Here is an 18,855-nt window from a genome sequence, read left to right as displayed (position 1 = left end):
CCCAAAAGGGGGTTGGTTGATGATGATGACGATGATGCTAGTTATGAAGAACACTCTCATCAGTCTTGGATCCCATTGTTTATTTACCACTGGGGGGGTCCTCAAAGCAGAAGCAAGAACCTACCAGAGTCATACAAGTAGCCAAAGATGTAGGCTGTGCCGTCACCCACACCTACTGATGTAGGCAATGAGGGTATTTCTTAGGGTTCTATTTCAATCCCAGGGTGGCTGACATGGGCATGCATATCATAGTCAGGGGCTGCAATGCTCTCCCCTTAAGTGTAAGTGCACTTAGACATTACCATCTCCAACTCGAAATGACCAAGCCCATAAGCCCCATCATACCCAGGGTCATTTTTCCTTTGTTGGCCTGTAAGCCTCCACTTGTTGCTGGCAAAATGACAGATTGGAACTCCCCTCATTTTTATGGATCGGTCAGCTGGTGTTGGCTTATCCCAGATGAGTGCAGAAAGGTCTATCCCAGATGACTGAAACATAAGCAGACTAGTGCTAGTGTTCAAGAACAAAGGGGACATTCATCACTGTGGGCACTTATACAGAGGTATCAAACTCCTAGTACACTGCTTGAAAGTTCTGCAGAGGGTGACTGATAAACAAGTACGCAGACTAGTAGAAAGTAAGATAGGAAATGACCAGTTAGGATTTATATCAAGATGCAGTACAGCTGACCTGATGTCTGCAGTGAGACAGATACTTGAGAAGAAGCTAGAAATGAGGAAAGAGTCCAACTGGGCTTTCCAAGACTTGGAGAAAGCATATGACAAGGTCTCAAGAAAGTTGATTTGGGCAGTACTATGGTGGTTCAAAGTCTCAGAAATATTGGTAGAACTAGTGCAAACTATGTACAAGGACCCAATGACTCAAGTACAAACAGTGTTTGGTTTCTCAGAGGGGCACCCAGCGGGAGTGGGTATGCACCATGTTTCAGATCTGAGCCCACTGCTGTTCATACTGGTGATGGACAACAATAGCAAACAGGTCGGAAGGGACTGATCAACAAAGTTGCTGTATGTAGATGATGTGGCATTACAAGCAGACACTGACCAAGAACTTCAGCAAAGAATAGGGGAGTTGAATACAAAACTGAAGGCACATGAGATTAATTTAAGTACAAATAAGACCGTGATAATGGCAGCAAACTGGGGAAATCAGAAGAAGCTGAGAACTGAGACAGAAGGGAAAACAGTGAAAGTCTGAATGAAGAGGTTAAAGCTAAAATCAGAGGGGCTGCAGCCAACTGGAACAGGGCATCACTAGCAGTGTATGACAGAAGAACGCCAAAGAAGCTTAAAAGTAAGGTGCATAAAATGGTGGTGTGACTAGTACTTTTGTGTGGTACAGAAACCTGGGCAGTAAATGCAGAGGAGTGGATGAAGCTAGAGGTGATGCAGATGAAGTGTCTGAGGCAGATGACAGGATGCATATTGTGGGACAGATGAAAAAATAAGGACGTGATAGAAGAAGCCAAAGCAGCTTCACCTGCAGAAAAGGTCAAAGAGAACAGATTATGGAGTTTTGAGCATGTGAAGAAAAGCAGAAAACAATCTGGTGAAGAAGATTTGGGACAGACAGGAAGAAGGCAAGAGGAAACAAGACTGCCTCGCAAAGAGGTGGATGGATTGTTTGAGAGAAGTATGACTGTTGAAGAAGGTAGGGAGTGACACTGAATAGGGAGAGATGGCGACAAATGACATGACACCCTGACCCTATGTAGAAAAGGGGAAAAATGGGTGGGGCTTTAATAATGATGATGATGAGCTGGTGTTGGCTTCTCACATTTCATCCAGCACCTGACAAGGTACCCAAACCTGAGCTGTCTCGGTCATAGTGAGGGCTTTTCCCCCTTTATCACAGAGCTGACCATCTTTTGATTCTTTCCCCGGAAGCTAACCCTGAATGCTATTCACAAGGGAGGGACTCTAGTAGACAGGACAAGGATGGACATCTTCCCTACTTCTATTAAGTTTCTTGGTTTCTCCCATGTCTTGTCTAAACCATCAACAAAACAGGCATGCTGCATTTTTTTTCCATTCACAGGATGGCATATGAACAACATCCCTTTGTGCTTTCAGTACATTCTGTTTCTCACCTTGTTTTCAAGCTTGGGATCACTGCCCTTGCAGACAATCCCAATCACATTTTCCACAGAATATCACTGTCGCTGAATGTGATCAGGTATATAAAACGGGCAAGAAGACGTGAGAAGCTACAAACTGCAATTAACAGCAAGTGTATAGCACCTACTTTCTCTCTCTCTCTCAACACTCAAAATAAAAAAATGTGGTTTCATCATATACCAAGGATGATGTGAACACAGCACTCAGATAATGTTTTAGTAGAAGTTTCCTTAGTACATAGTACAGGGTTACTATAATACCACTATTCAGTTGTATTTCAGTAAATGCATCTGCTATTTTCTCTGTAAATGACAAAACTCTGTTTTCCAGGCCACTAAAACTTAAATGCAAGACACTCATTAACTTCACCACTGCAATTATCATATCTTCTTATAATGATGTCTGCATTACACTGTTAGTCAGAGGAAAGTTACGACACAAAGGAAATCAGATTTACTTAAAGCAGCCTGCCAGCTCCACAAAAACTGTTTTCATCTATTTCTCGTAACAGAGGTTACTTACGTGGAGAGATAACAGTGCCAGTTCTACCTCTGTCTCCTGCTTCGCTAGCTTTTCCTCGTCTCCTGAAGCTACTCACCTGCTAAAGCTTCTGTATTAACCCACTGAGAGAGACAAGCCACTTGTTAAGGGAGCCTGCAAAAACAAACAACAAAAAAGCACCTATAAACTCTACAATTAACTTTCTCTGCAACATTACACACACCCTGGGATGTTAGCAAATCACACCAGAGCCAGGGCATGTCAATACAATACAGTTCCACTTCAAAATGGATTACAGCTTTACCTCAGTCACCAGCACAAGAAATAATGGATAAAAATGAATAAAACGAGCAGTCTTTTTTGTTGCACAACACTTGACACTCACAGTACTGGAAATAATATACTGAGCACAGAGTCATTTCCTCAAGCAAACTGTGTCTGTTTTGCAGTATCAGGGAACAGGCATTTCAGCTGATGTTAGCATTTATGCTAACTGATATTTTGCAATTTAAGTCACAAATAACAGAGCTTGGCAATACCAGGCTGGCATCACGAGGTGCAGGATGACAAAGGACAATACACTGAATGTACACTACAAATAGAAGATTGCAGCCACAACAACTAAAGCTCCACTCTTTTTTATTATTCTAAAAATACTTAGTTCTGCTCTCTACTTAATTGTATTATAAGTTTAAAGTTCTATATGTGTCAATCATGTCTCATATTTCAAGGGTAGTATCGATTTCATGTCAAGAACTGACAGGAGGGAGGAAATGAAGGGGGAATGTCTGCATGTCAGTGTAAGACAAAGGAAACAGAAAAAAAGATGAATTAAAAAGAAATAAAAAGTATTACTCTTAGCAACATAAGACACATTCTGCTAGCTGAGTAATGATAAAGCAAGTCTTAAGAATCTTGCACATTGCAGTACTACCACAATGTAAAACACACACACACGTCTGTGTATGTATATTAATTTGTATATAAAATAATTAGCAGTACTGAACCTGTCCCATTGAAGTTCAACTCTTCGTAACTCCAAGATGGGCTCTACCATGAGTCTTGCAGGGAGGCAAGCATCTGATTTACATTAGTTCAGCAATCGACAAAATTGATGTTGACCAAAGCCGGGTCAGTCAAATGAAACTCTGAAAAACTATTGTATACATAAATAAATGTATATATATATATATATATATATATATATATATATATATATATATAGATATATATATATATATATATATATATATATATATATATATATATCTATATCTATATATATATCTATAAAACTATATACATATGTGTGTTTGTATGTGTTTGTGTCTGTGTGCATGTATATATATATATATATATATATATATATATATATATATATATATATATATATATATATATATATATGGATTCACTTCATAATCTCGAAATACTGAAATATCGAATTTCAGTATCTCGGGACCATGAAGCCGAAAATCTGTATTACCGAAACCACAAAACCGCGAAACACAAAATCTCGAACACACACTACACAACACATACAAATACAAATACACGTACCTTCTGCACTTTCAAAAAAGAAATACAACACACACGCACACATCCAAACAAACACACACACCTACCCTTACTATATGTAGGGGGGCAAGCCCACTGCACCCCCTATATGGGAGGCTGCACACCCCCCAAACACACACACCCTACTAATATATACTAACTCCAAGGTCGTACTAAACACCAACACACACAAAACCCACCGACATACATTCCACACCCCCCCTTACACAAATCCACATCACACAGATACAAACACCACCACTCTCAGCACTGACATACTCACACTCTCACCTACATACCCTAACCCACACCTAACACTCCCCAACACACTCACAAACACACAAACCCTCCCCAAAACCCTTAAAAAAGAACACACTCACCTAACGCACCATCAGTACCGCGGGTTCAACATTTCCGGGTAGAGAAACAGATACACATCGATTACATGTAAATCTCTCTGAGCATTTCAGCACAACCTCAACTTCATTTTAGGTGTATTTCGTCAAAACACCATATGCAAAATCAGAGTAAATATAATCAGCTAATAAATGGAAACAGACTTTGGTAAGCTCAAGGCAGCAGTTACTCATTTGCTGATGCTCACTTCACACAAAAAAGTTAGATTGTAGGGCTCATACAACAGGTTTAATAAATGGTCTGATATAGTAGCTTCCTGTAAAAAGATTAAAACAGGTTGTTAGCCAAAGCTTTTCTCCACTGTGCATCAACCACGGCGTGGGAATAATAAACTGGGGGTGAGGAGTGGCTTCAGTGATCCTCCTTTGCTTATAATATGAAAAGTACTAGTATACATGTTGTGAAAACATAACTAACTGTCAAATTATGAGCTGTTAGTATGCGGCTATGATACGAGCTTCGCAGAACACAGTGGCTCCATATCTGTATTTACATCTGTAGCTGTATCCATATATCTATATGGACACACACATACACACACACATATGCCTATCAGTTGTACCAGACTCCTTTGGCGACCTAGTGAATGTCCAATGCCACCCTCAGAGTTTACCAGACAAATACAGAATACAAGTAGACTGCCAGGCATTTCTTCTAAGTTACACATACAAACTCTATGCACACCTGGGGCAAGTCTGATTCAACAAACTGCTTACTGCATCTCTTTGGAATGTGGGAGAAAACTGAAACCCAGAGAAAGCCTACATGAAGACAAAGAGGAAATGCTGATCCTGCATGAAAAGAACCCCAACATTCATAAAGCCTAAAAACCTCTTGCTGTGAGGTGACACACAGAGTGAAAAGCTGGAGGAGAGTTTCTTGCAATTTATTCTCTTGTAAAAGGAGAAATAGTCCTGCTGAGCCATGCCTTGTTACATGGATACTGGCTACATTGCTAATTTTTTTGAAGGAATTATTCTGAAATTGTTATCTTTGTACAGGAAAACTACTACCAGAAGACTGTGTGAACCATAAATACACCAGATAGGTGCTGGGTATTACAGGTAAGTGCACCTGTTCATTTTTGAGAGACTGTAAGGCTGTGATAAGTCAGTGGTTTCAGCTCCTGTTCTGTGGGTGCATGGTGAGGACTAAATGGGTACAAATTATGTATTTTGTGTACTTCTGCTGTATTTTTTTACTAAACAGTAATGCACTGTAACATTTTATGTTTATTTCAAAAGTTTTCTATTTTAACTGTGATGTTGGTGCATGGGTGGTTACTTAATCTTGGATGGGAGCATCTGCCATTTTTGTACATCACAGTCGGTCAGTTTGTTAATTGATGGTATGGATTTAGTCACAGTCGGTCAGTTTGTTAATTGATGGTATGGATTTAGTCACAGTCGGTCAGTTTGTTAATTGATGGTATGGATTTAGTTGCCGATTTGCTTATACTTGCGTGTATGTATTTGTACTTTGTGTACAGACTAGTCTAGTCTTACTTGAGGTACGTGAGCATTTAACTGTGGCTTCCTGATAAGGATTTCTCCACATATGCTCTACAGTTGTACACATTCAGGTTCTTAGGGACAATAGCAAAAACAAAAAACTTGGGCTTCTCTACAGGCACAACAAATTCCTCTCTCACTCAACTAAAGAAGCCTTAGCCCTCTCCTATCTACTTCCCTCCCTAACCTATGGGGCTCCATTAATGACTAATCTGCAGTCCTCCCTGAAACTGAAAGAAGAGTCCTGTTACTACAAGTTTGCCTAATTTGCCTCTAACTGTCATCGTTCAGCTCATCACTGTATAACCATAAAAAACCTCCAATGGCTTGAATTTCCTCATTACCTACTACTCCTTCAGCTAACCAGCTGTCATAGATTTATTTTCAAGTCTCAAGACTGCCCTGTTAGGTCCTTATTTTCCCCTTACTCGCCTTCTAGGTCACTACGTTCAGAAAATCAAAACCTAATACAGGTTCACAAACCTAACCTACCTGCAGGTAAACTCCTGCACTCCTGGAATATGGCAAGGCTCCCCTCCTCCATCCGATCTGAACAACATCCCATTAAATTCAGAATAGCCCTACACAAACACCTTCTGTCCAACTGGATTTGTAACTGCGCTACCACGTCTAACACTATCACTTAACTCTCTTCTCCCCAAGCTCAGACCCAGTACCGCCTTTCAAAACTAACTACCTTAAACACATTCTTCCTCCACTTAAACTTGTCACTGACATCCTACTTACCAATATTTATTCTCATATTCTTCTCTTTAAGCATTCCAAGTCTTTCTTTAACCTCCAGTAGCTCTGTCTACTTGAATTATTGTATGCCTTCCTGTCATCCCCTTTCACTTAATTTCTGATTTGGATTTTACAGTCGCCCCATTTTCAAATTGATAACCTTCCTCACATTAACCTGATTTTCCTCATACTCTTCTACCGTTTGAACTTACTTTTTTTTTTTTTTTTAAGTACAGTTTGAATTTACCTACTTTTACTATTTTACAGTATGCTTCTCTTTCAACTGTAGTAACCATTGTAAATATTTTACCTCTTGTTGTAACTGTATTATACTGTTATTATATTGATTTGTTTGTATACTGGAGCTTTTCTCTCCGGACCTCCACTGAAAATGTTTTTTTTTTTTTTTCAGCCTAGTGAACCTTCCTAGTAAACAAATGTCAGTAAATAAAATAAATAAAATTAGCCCCACTCACCTCTCACAGTGGTCCATGATGAGAACACTTAGTGTCTCAAAGTTTATTAAACACTTGGTTTGCATGAAACAGACAACTTGCAATCGCAATCAGCCTATGCAGTGGCTGACCTAGATGATTGATTTCTTGTGTTTGTGCAATTTGTGTGTGGAGCTCAACCAAGTTGCTGTTACTCATAGATTATTGTGGATATAACTGCAGCTTAAGCATGTATGGGTGATGCAAGAGATTGTAATTTTGTTACCTTGTCCTTTGTTATATCCTCTCACATCAAGTTCTGTGATGATGTTGGCTTTTTTTTCCCCTTACCTTACACATTCTCAAATGCAGGCAGTATAGAGGTAGCAAACTCACATCACACTTCAAGAAAGTGCAAGAAAGGATGACTGATAGACAAATAAACAGAAAGTAAGATAGGAGATGAGCAGTTTGGATTCAGATCAGGAAGTAGCATGCTCAATCCAATGTTGGAAGTGAGACAGACAGTGGAGAAGAAGCTAAAGATGAGGAAGGAGTCCAAATGAGCATTCCCAGACTTGGAGGAAGAGTATGCAAAGCTGATTTGGGCAGTCCTGTAATGTACTGAAGTCCCAGAAACACTGACAGAATTAGTGCAGACTATGTACAAGGACATACACATTGGGTGAGAGGTTGGCATAATGGTTAATGTTTTGCCTTACAGACACAAGGTGCAGGGTGTGAAACTCAAATGGGGTAGTTTGCTAGGCTTAAAATGGCCCACAAGGGCAGTTAGCTTAGTACTAACCTATGAACCTATGTTGCTCACTGCACCTCCGTATATAAATAGATGTGCTTAAGTATGTCTATTTATGTGTGTGTATCATGGGGGTCTGTTGTGCGATACATAAAACATCTTGCATTGTAAGTTTACGGAACAAGTTTTATGACGAGTGGTAAAGCCATTAGTCATGAACTGATTCCAAAATCTAACAGCATATTTCATGTATGACACACACCAGGTACCACATCCCAATGTACCTGCTTTTCTGTGCATTTTTATGTTTAAAGTAGTTTGCCCTTTGACTTCAAAGGACTATGTTAATCTCTAAATTTTTAATAAATACTGCTTTAAACATTTTGCACAATTTTTTTATGAATAGATAGTCTTATCCCTGGAATTCAGAAAAAGGCTCACCGCTTGTGGTAATTGCCTACCACAGGCCAGTGAATTACCATGATGATGAGAAAATGCAATTCAGAGACAGCCATTTTATTTTATTTATTTATTTTACACTTGTTGACCGGGCTACTCCAACTGGATACATGTCCATTTTCAGTAGAGGCCCGGGGAGATGAGCTCCATTAAGCTAATAGATTGCTAAAGAAATAACAATGATAATAATGATTTACATAAAGGTACACTACAACTATAGACTAACAAAAAAAAATTTACATGAGTATCTGATACAAGATGTGTTAGCATTATTAAAAGAGAGAAAGAGAATAAAAAGTAATTAAAGAGGTAATAAAAAAAAATTCACACAGTAGAGAGCTTAATACTCGTCACAGAGAAGGCTAGCAAGTAATATCATATTCTGAGAGATAACTAAGAACACTCTAGTTAACATGATTTTAGGTAGCTTATAAATTATACAGTCCAAGTGTAAAAGTAGCAAATATATACATGGTATACACATGTAGAGCAGTTACTTTGTGGGTTTGTACTCAGAGATAGTTTCCCAGGAAGACTAGGCTAGAAACAACATTCAGTAAGCTTACTGGCCCCACTAACTGAGGTCTGGAGAGAGGTATGCACAGAGGCCAGGAAAAAGACAGAGATAAGGACATGGAAAGAAGGAGGTCATTGGTCAGGGTTAGGACATGGACATAGCCACTGAGTTTTAAGGAATGTTTTTAGTTGCTTCTTGAAAACTGGTTTTCAAGAAAGAGATGACAGTTCACTGGGAAGCCTCTTCCAAGTTTTTCACACAAAGTTAGAAAAACGACAGTCACCTGATTTATTGTTGGATTTATGGATGGCTACTAGTAATTTATTAGCTGAGTGTACGCTTGTAAGATTTTTGTAAGGGGTAATAAGGCTACAGAGTATTGGAGTATTGCTGGGATTATGCAAAATCTTTTGGGTGATAGGAAGTTGCTGAAGTAGAAGTTGATTTTGCAGTTCCAGCCATCCTAGCTCTTTAGCATGCCATCCTAGCTCTTTAGCATGTCTCTCAATCACGCACTAGCAAATATTAGCATTGTCAGGACTTTCTCTCCTTTGGATAAGATGTTAAACCAAAGCCTCATCTGACTAGGTTGGTGGTAGCTCAGGAGATGCACAAACCCCCCATCGTCATTATAGAAAAAAGAGTACAGGAAGTCTCCATGTGCTCTGGCAAAATTTTTCCAAGTCAGTATGCATACCATCTTAAGTCTCACTGAAAAGAGGCCATTGGTCTAGTGAGACTAACCCATTCAACTATGTATAAACAAAAAATAAAAATAAATAAAAAAGGCAGACTTGACAGCAGCAGTAGTCTCCCTTATCAACCATGCACCATGTTGGCAAAGGCACCCGCCTACACTCATATCCACTTCCAGATGTGGCCCCACCCACCCACACTTCCCACCCACACCCTCTTATACACATAGACTCTTGCTTCCCTACATAACCCCTCTCCAGTGAGACCATCCAAGCAAAACATGCACAGAGACATGCACACACACGTTATTCAGGTAGCTTCATTCATGCCTCTACATACATGCACGCACACACACATAGACACACTAACAGACACCTTATCTCCATATCTTCACTGAGCTTACCTGGTCCATGAGTACTCCTGCAAAAGTGAATGGATGACTACCGTATCTTTATAAAAGTCACCTTTCATCCATCAGCAAATTTGTATGTGTGTCTGGCTTCATAGGTTGGAAGCCGCTGGCAATTCTGAGGGAAAGCATACGGCTAGTTAGAATTACCTGTTCCCCTGACTAATGAACTATCATGCAGCTCTGTCCAGGAAGACACCCTGGATGTTGAAGCAGGTCTATATTATAACATCGAAGTTCTTTAACATCGAATGTTATAATATCGAACCCGTAATGTCAAATGCTGAAAACAGCGAAGGTGCAGGACATCAAATTATTTCCCAGGGAAAGAATTCGGTGGACCGTTGCTGTGGCTTTGCTGTTTTCAGCGTTCGATATGTTGGAACGTTACGGGTCGGGTTCAGGTAAGTGTGCGATTGTGTAGGTTAGGGGGTGGGTTACGTGAGTTAGGGTTAGGGAGCGGGTCAGGTAAGTGTGCAGTTGTGTGGATGTTAGTGTTAGGGCGTGGGTTCAGGTAAGTGTGCGATTGTGTGTAGGTTAGGGTTAGGGGCGGGTTAGGTGAGTTAGGGTTAGGGTGCAGGTCAGGTAAGTGTGCGATTGTGTGTAGGTCAGGGTTAGGGGCGGGTTAGGTGAGTTAGGGTTAGGGTTAGGGCGCGGGTGAGGTGAGTGTGCGATAGTGACGGACCTTAGGGTTAGGGTTGGGTTAAGGTAAGTGGATAGCTAGTACTGCATGTAAAGTTTAGTTTAGGTGTAGGATTTTAAGTGTATGTGTGTGGATGGCTGTTTTTTGTGTGTGTTTGTGCTGTGTGTATGTTTCTCGGAATAGCAATTTTTTTCCCTGGGAAAAAATTCGCTATTCTGACTGTTTGATGTTTTCACACTTCGGTGTTTAGGGTTCGATATAATAACATTCAATGTTAGAGAACTTCAATGTTATGATATGGACCCATTGAAGCCCTCACAAGCTTCAACAGTAGGGCAGTCTAAGAATCAGAAAGGTTTATTAAGAGGGAAAACAGGCATATTAAGTTTTCCCTGCATGGTAAACTTTTCTGAATCCCAGCCTGTGAATACTTTTCTCTTGTAGTTCATGACTTAAACTGTAATAATCTTTTTAAGTGGCAGATCACTTGAAAAGCACTTTAGTAGTATAATGAGGTTTACATTAGGATTTATTCTGCACAGTTAAGTTATGTTAGTTATGCTTTAATTCATTTATTTTTATTTAGTTTATATATTTAGGACCGGGTCCATTTTGCTGGTAATACCTTTCTCATGACTTTCTAGTCTTGGTTACTGCTTCCCTCATTTTGTTCTTTGTTTACCATCTTGCATTTTAGTAAGATTAATTTTCATTGCTAAGGGGTTAGTCTGGGGAGGCAGTATAGTTTTTTGAAGGCCTATCTTTTTAGTTTATTTCTCATATTTAAATTAAAAACTGGATTCAGAAAGAAACTCATGGCAAGTGATAACAGCTGCAGCCAAAAGGGTCTGCTTCTAGGATAACAGGTTTACAGATGAGTACTAGTGTAGCTGCCATTATGGGCCATTTTAAGCCTAGCCAATTTCCTTTTTGTGCTTGAATTAACCTATCCCTTTTGATGGCATTACTCACCCCGTGCCTGATAATTATATATTAGCCCTAGTGAGAATTACTGGGATCATAATACACATAACATGAGGGGACCCATGTGTGGAATAAAGCATTTAGGAGTTGCTTCTGTTCAGAGGTAAATCTTTTATTATCCATCCATAGATCCAAGATGCTCCTGAATATGGACTAGGATTAGCTTTGTTTTACTTGTATGGGTAGTCTGTTCCAGAGTAACAGTATCCTCTGTGAGATATACCTGTCCCTCCAAAATGTTCTGTTGATGTTACAGAAGAGTTTGTAGATCCCTGGACTGTGTACTTCTGATGGCATCTGACTTATGTGCAGTAGGTCTATCAGTAATGGGTCACAGGATGCATTGTATGGCAAACACAGGTCACCTCTTAGCAGTTTGTAAGATACAGAGTAAAGTGACAGGGCTTTAAATCGGTCCTTGTGGGACATATCATTTAGGCCTTGCATCCTTTTAATTAGGTAACTCTGTGGGCATTCCATTTGATGCATGTGTCTGGATCACAGGGGGTATTATACTCAATGACTAGCCTAATGAGGGATGAATGTAAAGGGGGACAATGACATCTCCAGATCTAGATGTAATTCATTTGTTTATAAACTGCTCAATGTAGAAGGGCTTTCTTACAACAGTGGACACATGTTGGTTGAAAGTTAGGTCACTGTCCACATACCATCTTGTCAATGCAGTAGTTCCCCTGGATTGAAAACTTCCCAAAGGATACGATAATGCATTTTTTGACAATAAGTTTCAGTCCACGATTCTGGCACCAGTTATTTGTTCGGGACAGAATTGTGGAAATAATGGAAAATGTGATTTAAAGGGATATTATCTGCAGTGAGGAAAGACCTCATTATCGGCTAATGTGCATGTCTCCCAATCATGTGGTGTTAATGAGTTCAGGCACCTAGGCATTGAAGCATTTTCCCGTGGTACATTTGGTTGGAGATACATGGCTGGAGTGACATTCAGCTACACAGAAATGTGGGTGTTGCAAATTCCTTGTGGGCAAAGAGAAGAATGTGGTTCCTTGCCCATAACTTCAATAACCAAATGCATGGAGGGAAAATAATGTCCATGGCCTCCAAGGCAGCATGAGCAGCAGCAGGTTGGCCAGTGGGCATGTCAGTTGCACTAAAATGCAGTGCAAAATGGGCAGTACCTTTAAAACTGGTGTATGTGGACCACTACCCCCTTCAATGTCTACAGAAACTAACCTAAAATGCACACTGGAGCATAAATGTCACTACATTAGCATGCAGGATTTTCTCCATGCTGTAACACACTTCTACATGTTGTAGTTACATAAGCATGTACTGTACACTGAGGACAGCACCCATTACTTCTTCTACCCCCATGCAATGTTTATTAAAGCTACGGGCATGGCAACGTGTACTTCTCTTTGCATCAGCCATATTTCTCTGTAGCTGAATGTCACTTTAGCTATGAGTCCCCAGTCAAATGTACCACAGGGAAATGTCTCACTGCATAGGTGCCTGAACCCCACACCAAGACACTCACTGCAGATCAGCCCCCATATCCAGTCATACTCACAGACATGAGCACCTATTTACCCATACACACAATCACACACACCTACCCTATGTACTCCCTTACTAACCCCCTACAGTAAGCACCCAGCTAGACACATAGTCATAGGCATACATATTTGCCTGAGGCCACTCATCTCTCTGCACATACTCAAACACATGCAAAAGCAAACACATCCCTCCACTACCTGTTCATTAAGCTCCCCAGCACTTACCTCTAATGTGGTTTCATCCACTGAAAGTAATAGGTGAACATGACTTAATTAACTGGGCCGGTGGTACAACTGATGCAAATGACCAATTTTCTGAATCATTCAACTGTATAAATAGCTTACCAGACGCATATCCAGGGGACAGCACATGACTTTTTAGCAACCCCCTAACTAACATACACTTTTTAACTAACATAACCCTCCAATTTAGACATACATGTTACAAGGGGATGCAATTGAAATGGGTTGCGTGGCTAGGCTTATAAAGGCTCTGGTGGTCGTTAGCTTAGTATATACCTACGAACCTATAAATAACACAGACCACTTCTCCTGAATGCCTCATTAGCATGTAGCATGGCCATGGAGCCGGCTCACCAGAGTGATCCTACAGATTATGTAGGATCACTGTGGAGGACCTTTGTCTGAAACAGAAAGGTCTGCCACCAGCGGAAGAAACCTGCGTTATGGTTTACCACTGGCGGTGGCCTTTCTGAACCCAGCCTAAAAGTACATTTCACATATTTAAATAAAATTATTTATTTTATTTTATTTTACATTTGTGACTGGATATATGTCCATTTTCCGCAGAGGCCCAGGGAGAAAAACTCCAATTATACAAACATTAGTAAGGACAAGTACAAAAAAATTTAAGCATATATAATAGTATATACGTCAAGAACAAGCAAACGAAATCTGTACGCTATGCCAAAGTCCTGCTAAGCTCCAAAACACGAACAAAACCAAACGAAAAGCAACAGGACACTGCTGTGAGTATATAAAACTGGATAAAATTTAATCAAGGTAAAAAACACAAGGTAAGCGCTTTCGGGATTCACCCTTCATCAGACAAAGACACATTAAACAAATAACATTTTTAAAAGATAAAACAGCTAATAGCATCTAATGAAAAACCCGCCTTTTTAGAAGGGTGGGTTTAACTGGTATTACATCATTTAATCCCGGTTCCCTGTGTGCCATAAATTCAATAATCCATCTGGATTCAGCCAAAGCTGTCTGATGTTTAACATCCCCCCCCCTATTATTCAACCTAATATTAACAATGGCTCTAAATTTGAAGCTATGTGTTGGATTTCCACTAATATGCCTAAACAAAGCATTACTCGAATCACAATTCCTAATGCTACTCAAATGTTGTAGAATCCTAACTTTAAACATATTGTTGGTCATTCCAACATAAAAACAGGGGCAATACACACATTCAGCTAGGTACACTATGTTGGTAGTCCTGCATGTGGCCCTCCCTTTTAAATGAAACACCTTCCTTGTCATCGGATGTGTGAATGTGACTTCCTTATTAATATAATCACAGGCCTTACATATCCCGCAGGGAAGTGTACCTGCCAAGGTTTTGAAAGATCCACTGTGAACACTCAACCTTTCACTACTCAACAAATCCTTAAGATTCCTATTCCTCCTATATCGAAATCTAGGGTTGTTGTCAACAATGCCCCTAAGACCTACATCACTGGTTAGAATATTCCAGTTGTTTTGTACAATCTTGCAAATATCATTAATGTTACTACCGTAGGTGAACATTAGTTTAGGACTCCCTTGTACATGAGTACGACTATTATTAACTATGGGTTCTTCTCCCTGGGACCTCTTTAACCAAGGCTTATATCTCGTCCGTCTAAGTTTAATGCTACTATCAATGACATGATGTACCAAATCATCTCCATAACCCCTATCCTTGAAACAATGACCAAGTTTATCCAATTCTTCATCAAACTGTGTGTCCACAGCACTCACCCTAGATACCCGACTCACCTGCCCTCTAACAATGTTAGGAAACACGTGACGGGGGTGCATACTATCAAACAATAGCAGGGTATTTTGCCAACACTCCTTCCTGTGTAGGCTGGAGGTGAAACCTTCCTGTGTTTGTTCCACACAGACATCCAAAAACTCTAAATGAGTATAGGAAGTGTTGGCTATAAATTTCAAAAATGTGGTGGTGGAGTGGATATAGGATAAGAAACGGTCAAATGAACTACAATCACCATTCCACAAGATAAAAATATCATCTACAAAATGGGTGTACATGGTGATGTGGCCCTTCCATTCATCATTATTTAAAATTTTAGATAATTCCCAGTTGGAAAGGACCAGATTAGCATAGGTATTAGCACAGGGGGTGCCCATGGCCACCCCCGTGCTTGCCTATACAATGAACCTGCTCCTATGAAAACATTATTCTCCAAGACTAGGGTCAGCATGTCCTTCACTAACTCTACCTTATTCATGGCAACACCCAAACCTACAAGGAGCTCTCCCACAGATGTTATGCCATAGTCATTATGGATGACAGTAAATAGGCTATTTACATCCAAGGTAACCATTAATAATTTGTTTACACCATCAGGTTTAACAACATCCCCCAAAAGTCTCAAAAAATGTCCTGTATCTACAAGAATATTGTTAATCCGTTCCATATATGGTTTGAGAGTAGCTTCCAACCAAATCGAGACATTCTCAGTGACCCAACCCCTGCCTGACACTATAGGTCTCAGGGGTGGGTCACTCAAAGATTTATGTACCTTGGGCAAAGCCTTAAATATGGGTGTAAAGTACAGTTTTGTACCTACCATAAATGTAGATGTCCGAGAGGAATGCATCTGCAGTCATTACAAATGGGTTGTCCTGTCGTCAGGCAGCCCTTCGGTCGGCCGGATTCCAAAGTCTGGGTCTGGCTTCGGCTGGTGTCGCACTTCACCCGACGTCATTGCGGCAGTTTTCGGGTATAAAGGCATCAGCCGACACCATTTTCCTCAGTGTTTCTTGCCCCAGATGCCAGGTGCCCTCCTGGTAGGCTAAATTTGGATAAATGCCAAAGTTTCCAAATAGTAGAGAGCAAACACACAAAATAAACATGTATGTACATATATACAAACAAATACACCATAATAGATCCCCCCAAGCTAGCTGAAGATTGGTAAGTACCCTAGGAGTACCTCAGAGGGAAGGAGGGTGGGTAATCCGACTGCAGATGCATTCCTCTCGGACATCTACATTTATGGTAGGTACAAAACTGTACTATGTCCTTCAAGGATGCATCTGCAGTCATTACAAATGGGTAGAATACCATAGCTAAACTAGGGGAGGAGGAAATGAGAATAGATTATGGTGTAGTCAGGATCCCTTGCAAAACAGCAGTGGCAAAGCCAGCATGGGATCTAGAATATAGAGGTAAGTTATCATGCTTGGCAAATGTATGCACGGAGGTCCAAGTAGCAGCCTCTATAATGTCCTTGGTAGCCACTCCTCGTAAGAAAGCTATGGTAGTGGCTGTGGCCCTTGTGGAGTGAGGCCTGATGTTCTCTGGAGTTTTCTTTCCATGGTAGGAGTAACACAGTCTAATGCAATTTCCTATCCATTTGGAGATTGTCTGTTTAGAACTTGGTTTTCCTTCTTTTCCCGTTGCATAAGCTACCAGACGCTGGTCAGTTTTTCTATTGTTTTTTGTCCTGTCCAGGTAGTAGCGTAATTGTCTGTGTACATCCAAGGTATGTAAGAGTTTTTTTCCCCTGTTCTGTGGATTGGGGTAGAAAGTAGGAAGGTGGATAGCCTGATTTAAAGAGACTCTGGATACCACCTTAGGCATAAATGTAGGATTTGTTCTCATGGACACTCTATCTTGGTGGAAGATCAGGAAGGGTTGTACTGCCATTAATGCTTGTAGTTCAGAGACCCTTCTTGCTGAAGTTAGTGCCAGCAGGAAGGCAGTCTTCCAGGATAGGTATTGTAAGTCTGTTGTAGCTGCTGGCTCGAAAGGAGGCAGAGTCAGTTTTTCTAGCACAAAGTTCAAGTCCCATGCTGGCAATGGAGGTTTCCTGGGAGGTTTTACATTTTTGATTCCCCTCAGAAACTGTCTGAGCAGAGGATGCGAGAAGACAGGAGGATCCAAGCTGTATTGTGCTGAAATAGCTGATGCATGTATCTTGATGGAGGAATAGGACAGGCCTGTGTGGAAGAGCTCAGCCAAGTACTCCAGGATGTTGGCTATGTTCACCAGTGTCACATCTTGACCTTTTGCAGCGCTCCAGATGAGATATCTTTTCCATTTTGCTGCATAATTCTTTCTTGTTGAAGGTCTACGAGCCTCCAGGATTATGTCCTTAACCCTTTGTGATAAATTTGTGCTAATTTCTGTCATGTGATGTTCCAGGCAGTTAGTTGCAGAGTTTTTAGGCTTGAATGCAGAATGTTGTAGTTGTTCTGTGTCAGCAGCAATGGGATCAGTGGTAATTTCCATATTTGTTCCCTGGACATGCTCCTCAGAAATGGGTACCAATGTTGTCTTGGCCAGTCTGGGGCTATCAGAATGATCCTCGGACGTTCCTCTTTGATCTTGAGAAGCACTTTGTGTATCAAAGGAAGTGGTGGGAATGCATATGCTGTCATGCTTTTCCAACTGAAGGATAGGGAGTCCACCTTCCAAGCAAGTGGGTGGTAAGTCCTTGTGCAGAATGTCTTCAACTGGTGATTGCATGGGGATGCAAACAAGTCTATTTGTGGTAATCCCCATTTTCTTGTGATGGCTTTGAAGATGTCCGGATGCAACATCCATTCGTGGGCATCTGTCATAGTTCTGCTTAATATGTCTGCCAGAATGTTTTCCTTCCCTGGAACATAAATAGCCTGTTTACTGAAGGTTGTAACCCAGAGCCACATCCCATAGGTCTAATGCCAGCCGGCATAGGGGGTATGAGTGTGTGCCTCCCTGTTTGTTGATGTACCACATAACTGTGGTGTTGTCTGTCCTTATCAACAGCTGGCCTTCGTGGAGAAGAGGTCTGAATGCCTGGATTGCCAATTTTACTGCCATCATTTCTTTTAGATTTATGTGCAGATGCAGTTGGTCTTGAGTCTATAGGCCTTGAATGCACTTGTCCATCATGTGTGCCCCCAACCGAGGTCTGAGGCATCTGTCGTGATAGTTTGTCTTGGATGACTTTTGCTGAAGGGCAGTCCTGTGTTTGATTGGCAGGCCTGTGCCCACCATGAGAACTCTTGTTTCAGGCATGGAATCATTGGAATTTTGGTTTCCAGGCTGTGCTTGTGCTGAGACCACAAATTCTTTAGGTACCACTGTAGCTTTCTCATATGAAGCCTGACATGAGGGACCAGGATTATGCAGGATGCCATGAAGCCTAGAGCTTGTAACACTTTTCTTGCAGTTAGATGGCTCTGCTTTGTTAATGCCAAAAAGTAGAGAGGAAGTTGTTCTTTCTTTTCTGCAGTTAGAAATGCCATTTGTTTGGATGTGTCCAGTTCTGCACCCAGAAAAGTTATTATTTGGGATGGAAT

General features: G+C 40.7%; 1 protein-coding gene across 2 annotated transcripts in view; it reads right to left on the bottom strand.

The window, feature by feature from the left end:
• Window positions 1–18,855, bottom strand: part of SLC4A2 (solute carrier family 4 member 2) — a 2,370,566-nt gene that overhangs the window by 2,235,143 nt on the left and 116,568 nt on the right. For both annotated transcript variants that reach the window (XM_044067584.1, XM_044067586.1), the window contains exon 2: window positions 2,661–2,792. The gene's annotated coding sequence lies outside the window, so the exon portion shown is untranslated. The remainder of the gene's footprint in view (window positions 1–2,660; window positions 2,793–18,855) is intronic.

Source organism: Protopterus annectens, chromosome 3.part1 (genome assembly GCF_019279795.1).
Source record: "Protopterus annectens isolate FY-2018-M chromosome 3.part1, PAN1.0, whole genome shotgun sequence".
Taxonomy (NCBI): Eukaryota; Metazoa; Chordata; order Ceratodontiformes; family Protopteridae; genus Protopterus; species Protopterus annectens.
This window is presented reverse-complemented; position numbering and strand designations above follow the sequence as displayed.